The sequence below is a fragment of the Ranitomeya imitator genome, chromosome 5 (assembly GCF_032444005.1).
Source record: "Ranitomeya imitator isolate aRanImi1 chromosome 5, aRanImi1.pri, whole genome shotgun sequence".
In the NCBI taxonomy this organism is placed as follows: Eukaryota; Metazoa; Chordata; class Amphibia; order Anura; family Dendrobatidae; genus Ranitomeya; species Ranitomeya imitator.
The window spans coordinates 614,444,295-614,459,587 of record NC_091286.1 but is presented as its reverse complement, the minus strand read 5'-3'; positions in this window follow the sequence as shown (position 1 = coordinate 614,459,587).

Below are 15,293 nucleotides of genomic sequence, written 5' to 3'. Positions count from 1 at the left end.
TACTATATACAGGGGAGATGACACAGATATATACTATATACAGGAGAGATGACACACAGGTATATACTATATAGAGGAGGAGATGACATACAGGTACATATATATACAGGAGGAGATGACATACAGGTATATACTATATACAGGAGGAGATGACACACAGGTATATACTATATACAGGAGCAGATGACCTACAGGTATATACTATATACAGGAGGAGATGACATACAGGTATATGCTATATATAGAAGATGACATGCAGGTATATACTATATATAGAAGGAGATGACATTCATGTATATATTATATATAGGGGAGATGACACACAGCAGGTATATACTATATACAGGGGAGATGACATACAGGTTTATACTATATACAGGAGATGACATACAGATGTACACTATATATAAGGGAGATGACAAACATGTATATACTGAGGTCATGAGGTGCAAATGAGAGGTGTGAGGTGAAAATGAAAAGGTGTGAGTGCAAAATGAGAGGAGTGAGGAAGAATAGTGGAGTGATCAGAAAATGACAGATGTGAGGTTGAAATGACAAGTGTTAGGGGGGAATGAGAGGAGTGAGGGAGAAAATGAGAGGCGTGAGGGAGAAAATGAGAGATGTGAGGGGGAAAATGAAAGATGTGATTGGGAAAATGAGAGGCGTGATGGGAAAATAAGAGAAGTGAGGTGCTATAAATAACCACAGATATTTACTATGCCCAGGCAACGCCGGGCTCTTCAGCTCGTCTAATATATGAAGCTGTATGTGTGTATGTGTGTATGTATGTATGTCCGGGATTGGCATCTGCACCGTCGCAGCTACAGCCACAAAATTTTGCACAGTCACACGTCTGTACCCTGAGAGTGTCATAGGCTATGTTGTGAGGTGAAATTTTAACCCCGTGCTTTCCAATTCACCAAACAATTTTGCCCCTATCTACATAATGGGAAAAAATGAATGGAAAAGTGTAGGAGGCAAATTGACAGCTGCCAGATGTGAACAAGGGGGACTTAAAGAATGAGAGCGATGGCGCCAAAGAGTATATACCGTACAGTTGCTAAGGTGGGGCCCCGACATGGGATACTCACCACACACGGGGATATGAACACACACACAAAATGTGCCACACACTACCACGTGCTTGAACACATATTACCCTCAGCACACATTTCACTACAAATACACCAACCTCGCCACTTAAAAATCGAAACACAAAAGTCGCCGCTCAAAACTCGCCACGCGCAGAACTCGCCACATGCAAAAACTAGGCTCTTGCAAAACTCGCCACAAGTGCAAAACTCACCTCATGGAAAACTCACCACACGCAGAACTTGCACACGCGGAAAAATTGCCACATGCACAAAAGTTGCAACACATGCAAAAGTTGCCTCACACAAAACTTGCTGCACACAACTTGCTACAATAACCTGTCACATGCAACTCGACACACAAAAAGTTGCTACACGCATGTTGCCACACAAAACTCATCTCACAAAAGTCGCTACATGCATGTCGCCACACACAACTCAACACACACAACTTGACAAATGAAACTCGCCCTAAAACACACACAAGTCTGGTATTATCCTTCAAAAATAAAAATCTGATTAATAAGCAGACAAACTACAACAAATGTACCATATAGGAAATACGGCAGCTGTCAGTCACATGACCTGTCTATTATGTGCATGTGTGAGCTAATATATAATGCCAGGGGGAGGGCTTCCTGTTGGCTGGGGATTTATCAGGCTGCCAATTTAGCTTACAAATACTGAGGTAAAAATACTGAGCAAATAACGTGTGAACGAGGTCTAATACAGGAGGAGATGACACACAGGTGTATACTATATACAGGGGAGATGACACACAGATATATACTATATACAGGAGAGATGACACACAGGTATATACTATATAGAGGAGGAGATGACATACAGGTACATATAAATACAGGAGGAGATGACATACAGGTATATACTATATACAGGAGTAGATGACACACAGGTATATACTATATACAGGAGCAGATGACCTACAGGTTTATACTATATACAGGAGGAGATGACATACAGGTATATGCTATATATAGAAGATTACATGCAGGTATATACTATATACAGGAGGAGATGACACACAGATATATACTATATACAGGGGAGATGACACACAGGTATATACTATATACAGGAGGAGATGACATACAGGTATATACTATATATAAAAGGAGATGACATTCAGGTATATACTATATATGAGGGAGATGACACACAGCAGGTATATACTATATACAGGGGAGATGACATACAGGTATATACTATATACAGGAGATGACATACAGATGTATACTATATATAAGGGAGATGACAAACATGTATATACTGAGGTGATGAGGTGAAAATGAGAGGTGTGAGGAGAAAAGGAAAAGGTGTGAGTGCAAAATGAGATGAGTGAGGAAAAATAGTGGAGTGATCAGAAAATGACAGATGTGAGGTTGAAATGACAAGTGTTATGGGGGAATGAGAGGAGTAAGGGAGAAAATGAGAGGAGTGAGGGAGAAAATGAGAGATGTGAGGGGGAAAATGAAAGATGTGATTGGGAAAATGAGAGGCGTGATGGGAAAATAAGAGAAGTGAGGTGCTATAACTAACCACAGATATTTACTATGCCCAGGCAACGCCCCCTGAGGAAGCGGCAATACTTACACGCGAAACGCGCGTTGGGGTTCATCCAGGCAGGAGCCAGACAGGATACCGTGCAAACTATGGGTAATTAACTCTTTATTTACCAATTAGCTTTTTTACATAATGCGGCCCATTTACACTTGATGTGTGGCAGCGATATGGGCATTGTTAGGACTACTATGTATATATAACGCCTACCATTGTTGTTTGTCTGCTACACATATGGGCTATTTGCATTTTTGTATACCCCAATATTATGTATGCATTGTAACTTATCACTTATTGTGTTCCTGTCGGCTATACCTGGACTTTTTGCACCTATGGATGCAGTCACATCCTTTTATCAATTTTCTACCATATATGATATGTATGATTTTCAGTGAAAATCTAATAAATATGTTTTGCTAGTAGTACTCTTGGCAATTATTTGACTCGTATATCCCTTGTGTAGCATTAATGTTGAGTCGCCTCGTATATATTACTTACTGACGCCCATGTGTATATAAGTTTTGTGTGAGGCAACTTTTGCATGTGTTGCAACTTTTGTGCATGTGGCAATTTTTCCGTGTGTGCAAGTTCTGCGTGTGGCGAGTTTTCCATGAGGTGAGTTTTGCACTTGTGGCGAGTTTTGTGTGAGCCTAGTTTTTGCATGTGGCGAGTTCTGCGCGTGGCGAGTTTTGAGCGGCGACTTTTGTGTTTCGACTTTTATGTGGCGAGGTTGGTGTATTTGTGGTGAAATGTGTGCTGAGGGTAATATGTGTTCAAGCACGTGGTAGTGTGTGGCGCATTTTGTGTGTGTGTTCATATCCCCATGTGTGGTGAGTATCCCATGTCGGGGCCCCACCTTAGCAACTGTACGGTATATACTCTTTGGCGCCATCGCTCTCATTCTTTAAGTCCCCCTTGTTCACATCTGGCAGCTGTCAATTTGCCTCCTACACTTTTCCTTTCATTTTTTCCCATTATGTAGATAGGGGCAAAATTGTTTGGTGAATTGGAAAGCGCGGGGTTAAAATTTCACCTCACAACATAGCCTATGACGCTCTCGGGGTCCAGACGTGTGACTGTGCAAAATTTTGTGGCTGTAGCTGCGACGCCTCCAACACTTTTCCTTTCACTTTTTCCCCATTATATAGATAGGTGCAAAATTGATTGGTGAATTGGAAAGCACGGGGTTAAAATTTCACCTCACAACATAGCCTATGACGCTCTCAGGGTCCAGACGTGTGACTGTGCAAAATTTTGTGGCTGTAGCTGTGACGCCTCCAACACTTTTCCTTTCACTTTTTTCCCCATTATGTAGATAGGGGCAAAATTGTTTGGTGAATTGGAACGCGCGGGGTTAAAATTTTGCCTCACAACATAGCCTATGACGCTCTCGGGGTCCAGACGTGTGACTGTGCAAAATTTTGTGGCTGTAGCTGCGACGGTGCAGATGCCAATCCCGGACATACATACATACATACACACACACACACATTCAGCTTTATATATTAGACTAGCTGAAGAGCCCGGCGTTGCCTGGGCATAGTAAATATCTGTGGTTATTTATAGCACCTCACTTCTCTTATTTTCCCATCACGCCTCTCATTTTCCCAATCACATCTTTCATTTTCCCCCTCACATCTCTCATTTTCTCCCTCACTCCTCTCATTCCCCCCTAACACTTGTCATTTCGACCTCACATCTGTCATTTTCCGATCACTGCACTATTTTCCCTCACTCCTCTCATTTTGCACTCACACCTTTTCATTTTCACCTCACACCTCTCATTTTCACCTCAGTATATACATGTTTGTCATCTCCCTTATATATAGTATACACCTGTATGTCATCTCCTGTATATAGTATATACCTGTATGTCATCTCACCTGTATATAGTATATACCTGCTGTGTGTCATCTCCCCTGTATATAGTATATACCTGTATGTCATCATCTTCTATATATAGTATATACCTGTATGTGATCTCCTTCTATATATAGCATATACCTGTATGTCATCTCCTCCTGTATCTATATACTGTATATAATTGCCTAAGGGTTTTTCCGTCTGTCTGTCTTTCTGTCTGTCTGTCTGTCCTGGAAATCCCGCGTCTCTGATTGGTCGAGGCCGCCATGCCTCGACCAATCAGCGATGGGCACAGTATCGACGTAGAAATCCCACGTCTCAATCAGCGACGGGCACTGCGACGATGATGTCATAAAGGACGTAGACATCCCGCGTCTCTGATTGGTCGAGGCCACCAGGCCTCGACCAATCAGCGACGGGCACAGTATCGATGTAGATGTCATAATGGTTGCCATGGCGACGATGATGTCATAAAGGTTGCCTCGACCAATCAGCGACGGGCACAGTCTGCCGCGAATTCTGGAATCATCATTGTCCATATACTACGGGGACATGCATATTCTAGAATACCCGATGCGTTAGAATCGGGCCACAATCTAGTATAGTATATACCTGTGTGTCATCTCCCCTGTATATAGTATATATCTGTGTTTAATCTCCTCCTGTATATAGTATATACCTGTATGTCATCTTCTATATATAACATATACCTGTATGTCATCTCCTCCTGTATATAGTATATACCTGTGTGTCATCTCTCCTGTATATAGTATATATCTGTGTGTCATCTCCCCTGTATATAGTATATACCTGTGTGTCTTCTCCTCCTGTATTAGACCTCGTTCACACGTTATTTGCTCAGTATTTTTACCTCAGTGTTTGTAAGCTAAATTGGCAGCCTGATAAATCCTCAGCCAACAGGAAGCCCTCCCCCTGGCTGTATATATTAGCTCACACATACACATAATAGACAGGTCATGTGACTGACAGCTGCCGTATTTCCTATATGGTACATTTGTTGCTCTTGTAGTTTGTCTGCTTATTAATCAGATTTTTATTTTTGAAGGATAATACCAGACTCGTGTGTGTTTTAGGGCGAGTTTCGTTTGTCAAGTTGTGTGTGTTGAGTTGCGTGTGGCGACATGCATGTAGCGACTTTTGTGAGATGAGTTTTGTGTGGGGACATGCGTGTAGCAACTTTTTGTGTGTCGAGTTGCATGTGACAGGTTAGTGTAGCAAGTTGTGTGCAGCAAGTTTTGCGTATGCCAAGTTTTGCGTGTGGCGAGTTTTATGTGTGGTGCCTTTTGAGTATGTGCAAGTTTTGTGTGAGGCAACTTTTGCATGTGTTGCAACTTTTGTGCATGTGGCAATTTTTCCGCGTGTGCAAGTTTTGCGTGTGGCGAGTTTTCCATGAGGTGAGTTTTGCACTTGTGGCGAGTTTTGCGTGAGCCTAGTTTTTGCATGTAGCGAGTTTTGCGCGTGGCGAGTTTTGAGCAGCGACTTTTGTGTTTCGACTTTTATGTAGCGAGGTTGGTGTATGTGTGGTGAAATGTGTGCTGAGGGTAATATGTGTTCAACCACGTGGCAGTGTGTGGCACATTTTGTGTGTGTGTTCATATCCCCGTGTGTGGTGAGTATCCCATGTCGGGGCCCCACCTTAGCAACTGCACGGTATATACTCTTTGGCGCCATCGCTCTCATTCTTTAAGTCCCCCTTGTTCACATCTGGCAGCTGCCTCCAACACTTTTCCTTTCACTTTTCCCCATTACGTAGATAGGGGCAAAATTGTTTGGTGAATTGGAAAGCGCGGGGTTAAAATTTCACCTCACAACATAGCCTATGACGCTCTCGGGGTCCAGACGTGTGACTGTGCAAAATTTTGTGGCTGTAGCTGCGATGGTGCAGATGCCAATCCCGGACATACATACATACATACATTCGCACACACACACACACACATACACACACACATTCAGCTTTATATATTAGATATATATATATATATGTGTTTGTCTCACTGACATATATATATATATATATATATATATATATATATATATATATATATATACACTGTATATATGTTTTAACGAATACTTGAGCCCATGGATCCACTGTATGTCCGTTTTGTAAGCCGGCAAGAAAATCTCGCTGTACGGATGCCATAAGGATTACATACGGAGGATGACATGCGTAAAATATGCAGCCACACCCTGCCTATGGATGACATACGGATCACTGTTTGGGGAACATTTCTGCATATTACGGCCGCAAAAAACAGACCGTATTTTTATACGCCTCGTGTGACGCCAGCCTAAGTGTGTTAGAAAGGGCACTGTGATATTCCTGGTACAGTACTTCGGGAGAAAAAATGGTGGCTGGAAACGAGTATTGGGTGACGTCTGCCGCCACAAGTCGGCATAAATCCTCTGTGTTTACCAGTCTAAATGGCAACATTTCCACTTCAAGCAGCCTGAAAATGTGACCATTTAGCATTTGGGCCTGTGGGTGGGTTGCTGTGAATTTTCTTTCTCATTCCAAGACTTGTAGTATGGACAGCTGAATGCTGGGCTTGGAAACGGATTTGGAGGCATCTAGCACAGAAGAAGAGGCAGTGGTGTCACCCGATGGCACAAATCGTGGACCCAGGCATTCGACCCACTGTGTCGGGTGTTTTACTCCTTAATGACCACCAATACACCTTTTAACTGACCTGAGATATAAGAGAATAGCCTCCCCATACAGGTGACAATCCAGCAGCTGTCGGCTGTACACTATAGCTAGCATCTTGCTGCATCAGTCATGATCAGTGTTTGCACCGTCCAAATCTGTTTTAACCCTTAGATGCTGTGTAGGGGCTTCCTCTTTATCCCAATTGGTGCCCTCAGATCATGATTGTGTAGTCCTGATGTTAGTGATGGCAATTCATGGCCAAATAGCTGCCTTAGAGTCTGACTGCTGCTGTAACCTGTTCAGAAGTTAGCTGCATTTAGGTGGTAAAAATACACTTTTCATTTCTGTCATGCCATTTTGCATTAATTTCTGAAAATCACCTGCAGGGTTAATAAACTACCAAACAGCAGTTTTTAATATGTTGAGGGGTGCTGTTATTAAAATTACATAACTTTTGGGGGTTTCTCAATATATGGGACCCCTAAAGACCTTCAAACATGGATAGATCCCTTAAAAAAAAAATTTTGTAAATTTCCTTGAAAACATTTTCAAACCTCCTAAAATGCTACCAAAATAAAATAACATTTTACAAATGGTGCTGATGTAAAGCAGACATGAGGAAATGTTATTTATTAATGTTTTGCTGTGGTATAACTATCTGGATGGAAGGGATATTCATTCAAAGTTCGAAAATTGCTAATTTTTTAACATTTTTCTCAAATTTCTGACTTTTTTTTATAAATAAACTCAAAACACATTGACCTTAATTTACCATTATCGTAGTGTATAATGTGTCACGAAAAAACAATCTCAAAATCACTGGGATTTGTTGAAGTGTTCCAGAGTTATTACCACATAAAGTGACACTGGTCAGATTTCAAAAATTTGGCTCAATCACTAAGGGGTTAAATGTCATGAGCCTGATAATGCTAGTCGTGGTTTGGTTCTTAATGGTCAGGCCCCTGCTGATCTTGGCTAGTACAGGTTGTAAATGGCCATTTTGTTTGCCTCAGAACTCTTTTTTATTTAAAAAATTCCCAGACTGAGGAACACCTACCTCTTTGACGGAGTAATTCAGGAGTGTTCTGGTGACGCCAATTCCTCTGTCTATTTCGGTGCCAGGAATCTCTCCCCATCAGTGCCGCTGGCTTCACTCTGCATTCTAGCTTTCTTGATTGGGTTGGTAATTTTGTTATCCACCACCTTGTCTTCCACAACTGCACCTTGGTCCTCCTGACTTTATGACTTAACAACAACAAGACTTAGTGGCAACTATGTCTCAGCATCATCTTCCTCCTCATACCAAATTTGCTGTTCTCCACCATCAAGTTCTTGTGACCTCGGCTGCTCAGAGTTCTGTGTATCACTAAACAACATGTCCTCCTGTCACTCTTGAAGCATGAAAGTTGAGAGGCCACAATCAAGAAATGTTGTGGTAAAGAGCTCCTCGGAGTGTCCTAGTGTGGGATCACTAGACTTCTGGGACTCAACATGGTGGGAGGAAGGAGGATTAGTGTGAGGATTAAGTGTTCCATACTTTAGGCTGGTGATACTAGACCATGTGGAAGACTGTGCGGTGCTTCCATGTCTGCTGAAAGCATTATCTGCTATTCAACCAACCACACCTGTTTGCACCGCTCTGGCTTTAGAAGTGGTGTACCGTGCCTCAATGCAAAGTGGGGCAGGAAGCTATGTGTTGTGGATAGGCATGTTTCTCGTGCTTTAGCAACAGACGTAGTCGCACCTGCCCCACGTCCTCGGCATTTACATTCACCATCAACAGCATTTACACTTCCCTGTACCTTAACGCATGTCTTACGCATTTTGTAGTTGATAGTATTGATGAGCGAATATACTCGTTACTCGAGATTTCCCGAGCATGCTCGGGGGTCCTTCGAGTATTTTTTAGTGCTCGGAGATTTAGTTTTTCTTGCCGCAGCTGAATGATTTTAATCTGTTAGCCAGCATGTGGGGATTCCCTAGCAACCAGGCAACCCCCACATGTACTGATGCTGGCTAACAGATGTAAATCATTCAGCTGCGGCAGGAAAAACTAAATCTCCGAGCACTAAAAAATACTTGAAGGACCCCCGAGCATGCTCGAGACATCTCGAGTAACAAGTATATTCACTCATCACTAGTTGCTAGGTCTCTTGAAACCAAGTTTATTTTTAAAAAAAGAAAAAAATGGTCACCTGGCCACATAACACTGTATGGCTGAGAAATGGAAGCCTGCAACATTTTTAAAAGCGTTTAAATGCACTCCACACAACGGAATAGTGTGTGGCTGAGAAATGTAGCACAGTAAAATGTTTCAATGATTTTTGATTTTGTTATATAACACAAAAAGGATCTCAAAGCACATAATTCTTGAAGGATCAAAAGACATTCAATTTTTTCATCCCTCACAAAAAAAAGCTGAACCTATATATTTGCCTATGGATTGGATAGGCGTAATCCCATCTGCAGACTGGTGTCTATCACTCTCCCTACTCCTGCGACTCACTCTCCCTCTAAAGGCTAAATGCAGACTTTATGTGATACAACGAGGCATGTACTCCTTCATAAATCAGGGACGTCTGACTCCACCACATCCCCTTAACAAGCCCGATAAGAAAATTGACAATCTTAATGACTCAGGGGCTTTTATGCGATGAGAAATGAGTAATATAACTGGTTAAAGTTTAACCCCTTCATGCCGCAGCCTGTTTTTGTTTTTGCATTTTGTTTTTTGTTCCCTTGCTTCCCAGAGCCATAATTTTTCTATTTTTCAATATGGCCATGTGAGGGCTTGTTCTTTTGTGGGGCAAGTTGTACTTTTGAGTGACACCATTGGTTTTACCATATCGTGTATTGGAAAATGGTAAAAAAAATTCCAAGGGTCGTGAAATTGCAAAAAAATGCAATTCCACAACTAATTTTTTTTTACCATGTTTACCAAATGCTAAAGCTGATCTGCCACTATGATTCTCCAGGTCATTACAAGGTCGTAGACACCAAACATGTCTAGGTTGTTTTTTATTTAAGTGGTGAAAAAAAAATCCAAAGTTTGTTAAAGATAAAAAAAAAGTGCATTTTCCGAGAACCGTAGCTTCTCCATTTTTCAGGATCTGGGGCTGGGTAAGGGCTCATTTTTGCAACGAGCTGATACTTTTATTCATACCATTAAGGCCGGCGTCACACACAGCGTAAAACAATACGGTCCGTATATTACGGCCGTAATACGCTGAAAAGTCCCGAAAAAAGTGGTCCGTAGCTCCTCCGTAGGCAGGGTGTGTCAGCGTTTTTTGCGCATGGCATCCTCCGTATGTAATCCGTATGGCATCCGTACTGCGTGGTTTTCTCGCAGGCTAGCAAAACCAACATACCGCTATAGAAGTGATCCATGTGTCCCAAAAAGAAAAGAAAATATATATATACTGTCTATATATATATATATATATATATATATATATATATATATATGTGTGTCAGTAGACACATATATTAGAGAGAAAAGCCGGTAATTCAGTGCGGTGTACAGTAAAATCACACTGACAGCTTACAGTAGAATAGGTAGAATAAATGTGTACACATAGAATAGGTATATATATATATATATGTCAGTGAGACACATATATGTATATATATTAATATTTATTCCAGCGCTAGACAGCTTGAAAGCCGGTAATTCAATTACCGGCTTTTTCCTTCTCCTTCCTAAAACCCGACATGATTTGAGACATGGTTTACATACAGTAAACCATGTCTTCTCTCCATTTTTTTTGCAGATTCCACACTACTAATGTCAGTAGTGTGTATCTGCAAAATTTGGCCGTTCTAGCTCTTAAAATAAAGGGTTAAATGGCGGAAAAAATTGGCGTGGGCTCCCGCGCAATTTTCTCCGCCAGAGTAGTAAAGCCAGTGACTGAGGGCAGATATTAATAGCCTGGAGAGGGTCCACGGTTATTGCCCCCCCCTGGCTAAAAATATCTGCCCCCAACCACCCCAGAAAAGGCACATCTGGAAGATGCCCCTATTCTGGCACTTGGCCACTCTCTTCCCATTCCCGTGTAGCGGTGGGATATGGGGTAATGAAGGGTTAATGCCACCTTGCTATTGTAAGGTGACATTAAGCCTAATTAATAATGGAGAGGCGTCAATTATGACACCTATCCATTATTAATCCAATACTAGTAAAGGGTTAAATAAAACACAAACACATTTTTTTAAATTATTTTAATGAAATAAAAACAATGGTTGTTGCAGTATTTTATTCAACGCCCAATCCAGTCACTGAAGACCCTCGTTCTGTGAGTAAAAAAACATAATAAACCAACAATATACTTACCCTCCGCAGATCTGTAACGTCCAACGATGTAAATCCTTCTGAAGGGGTTAAAACATTTTGCAGCAAGGAGCTGTGCTAATGCAGGCTGCTCCTCGCTGCAAAACCCCAGGGAATGAGGCTAAAAATAGATCAATGATCTATATTTAGCTTCATTTGCGGTGAGGCGCCCTCTGCTGGATGTTTATAGATCGTGGGAACTTGCCTAGAAAGCCTGGGAGCTTTCTAGGTAATTTCCCACGATCTATGAACATCCAGCAGAGGGCGCCTCACCGCAAATGAAGCTAAATATAGATCATTGATCTATTTTTAGCCTCATTCCCTGGGGTTTTGCAGCGAGGAGCAGCCTGCGTTAGCACAGCTCCTTGCTGCAAAATGTTTTAACCCCTTCAGAAGGATTTACATCGTTGGACGTTACAGATCTGCGGAGGGTAAGTATATTGTTGGTTTATTATGTTTTTTTACTCACAGAACGAGGGTCTTCAGTGACTGGATTGGGCGTTGAATAAAATACTGCAACAACCATTGTTTTTATTTCATTAAAATAATTTAAAAAAATGTGTTTGTGTTTTATTTAACCCTTTACTAGTATTGGATTAATAATGGATAGGTGTCATAATTGACGCCTCTCCATTATTAATTAGGCTTAATGTCACCTTACAATAGCAAGGTGGCATTAACCCTTCATTACCCCATATCCCACCGCTACACGGGAATGGGAAGAGAGTGGCCAAGTGCCAGAATAGGCGCATCTTCCAGATGTGCCTTTTCTGGGGTGGCTGGGGGCAGATATTTTTAGCCAGGGGGGGGGCCAATAACCGTGGACCCTCTCCAGGCTATTAATATCTGCCCTCAGTCACTGGCTTTACTACTCTGGCGGAGAAAATTGCGCGGGAGCCCACGCCAATTTTTTCCGCAATTTAACCCTTTATTTTAAGAGCTAGAACGGCCAAATTTTGCAGATACACACTACTGACATTAGTAGTGTGGAATCTGCAAAAAAAATGGAGAGAAGACATGGTTTACTGTATGTAAACCATGTCTCAAATCATGTCGGGTTTTAGGAAGGAGAAGGAAAAAGCCGGTAATTGAATTACCGGCTTTCAAGCTGTATAGCGCTGGAATAAATATTAATATATATACATATATGTGTCTCACTGACATATATATATATATATACCTATTCTATGTGTACACATTTATTCTACCTATTCTTCTGTAAGCTGTCAGTGATTTTACTGTACACCGCACTGAATTACCGGCTTTTCTCTCTAACAGCGCTGCGTATTTCTCGCAAGTCACACTGCTTGTCCGTGTGTAATCCGTATTTTTCACGCTTCCATAGACTTTCATTGGCGTATTTCTTGCGCAGTACGGTGACAAACGCAGCATGCTGCGATTTTGTACGGCCGTAGAAAGCCGTATAATACTGATCAGTAAAATACGGCAAATAGGAGCAGGGGCATAGAGAATAATTGTGCCGTATTTTTTGCGAGTTTTACGGACGTAGATTCTGCGCTCTTACGTCCGTAAAACTCGCATGTGTGACGGCGGCCTTATTCTTTTTATAGCTTGATAGATCGGGTGATTCTGAACGCAGCGATACCAAATGTGTACGCTTGAATTTTTTTTTTGTTTAATTTTGAATGTGGCGAATAGGGGGTGATTTGAACTGTTATTTTTTTTTGTTTTTCAATATTTTTAAAAATATTTTTTTCTTACTTTACACTTGCTTCAATTGTCTCCATGGGAGATTCAAAGCTGCGATCATCCGATCCCTTGTGCTCTATGTAGAAGAAATGCTCACTTGCTGTGCTCATAGCAATCTGGCAATGACAACCACAAGGGTCTGCTGTTGACCTCGGGTTGTCATGCCAACCCATCATTCAAACATACACGTATTTGGTATCGCCGAGTTCAGAATCCACTGGTCTATCAATAAAAGAAAAAAGGATTAACCTGATCGCTATACAGCATAGAGAAAAAAAAGTCAAAATGTCAGATCATTAAATCATTAAAAATGTAATCTCGGCACGGAAAACATAAGCCCTCACCCAACCCAAGATCATGTAAAATGGAGATGCTATGGGTATCGGAAAATGGCGCATTTTTTTAACAAACTTTGGAATTTTTTTTACTACTTAACCCCTTTCTGACCTCAGACCGGATAATATGTCCGAGGTCAGATCCCCCGCTTTGATGTGGGCTTCGGCAGTGAGCCCGCATCAAAGGCGGGACATGTCAGCTCTTTTGAACAACTGACATGTGCCCGTAATAGCGGCGGGAGGAATCGCCATCCACCTGCCACTATTAACTAGTTAAATGCCGCTGTCAAACGCTGACAGCAGCATTTAATTAGCGCTTCTGGCCATCCGGCCGGAAATGCGCGCATCGCTGACCCCCGTCACGCGATCGGGGGTCAGCGATGCGTCGGCATGACAACCAGAGGTCTACTTGAGAGCTCTATGGTTGTTGATGCTGGATTGCTGTGAGCACCACCTTGTGGTCGGCGCTCATAGCAATGCTGTAATTCTCCTACATAGAGGCGATCTGAGCATCGCCTCTATGTAGCAGAGGCAATCGAGTTGTGCCAGCTTTTAGCCTCCCATAGAGGCTATTGAAGCATAGCAAAAGTAAAAAAATTTTTTTAAAAGATATGAAAAAAAAAAAAATATATATCAAAGTTTAAATCACCCCCCCCCCTTTCATCCCATTCAAAATAAAACAATTAAAAAAATCAAACCTACACATATTTGGTATCGCCGCGTTCAGAATCGCCCAATCTATCAATAAAAAAAAGGATTAACCTGATCGCTAAACGACGTAGCAAGAAAAAAAATTTAAACGCCAGAATTTAATTTTTTGGGTCGCCACGACATTGCATTACAATGCAACAGGCGATCAAAAGAACGTATCTGCACCAAAATGGTATCACTAAAAACATCAGCTCAGCACACAAAAAATAAGCCAACCCGAGATCACGAAAAATGGAGACGGTATGAGTATCGGAAAATTGCACGATTTATTTATTTATTTATTTATTTATTTTTGCAAAATTTTTGAATTTTTGTTTAACCACTTAAATAAAAAAGAACCTAGACATGTTTGGTGTCTATGAACTCATAATGACCTGGCAGGTCTGTTTTAGCATTTAGTTAACCTAGCAAAAAAGCAAAGCAAAAAACGAGTGTGGGATTGCATTTTTTTTTTTTTTTTTGCAATTTCACTGCACTTGGAATTTTTTCCCATTCTCTAGTACATGGCGTGCTAAAATCAATGATGTTGTTCAAAAGTAGAACTTGTCCCACAAAAAATAGGCCCTCACTTGGCCATATTGATGGAAAAATAAAAAAGTTATGGCTCTGGGAAGGAGGGGAGCGAAAAATGTAAACGAAAAAATGAAAATGCCCAAGGTCGGGGTGTGGCCTGAGAGTCCATGTGAGCGGACGTGCGGCTGTGAGCTCCCGCCGCTGTACATTCTAAAATCCTGCAGAGCCACTGCTGTTTGGTCCCTGTGGGGGCTTACCGGCTGCGGGGAGACTTGGAGGGTCCGGCGGTGCTGAGCGGTGGTGCTGGAGCCGGCGACCATGACCAGGAGAAGGCAGAAGGACGCGGGAGCCGGGGATGCAGGCGCAATCCAAGATGGTGCCGACACGAGGGAGAAGGCAGACAAGGAGAACGCCGCATGTAGAAAGCGCATGGAGGTAGCGGCAAAGCTCCAGCAGTTTGCGAGAGCGGAGGCCGCAGAGGAGGGAGC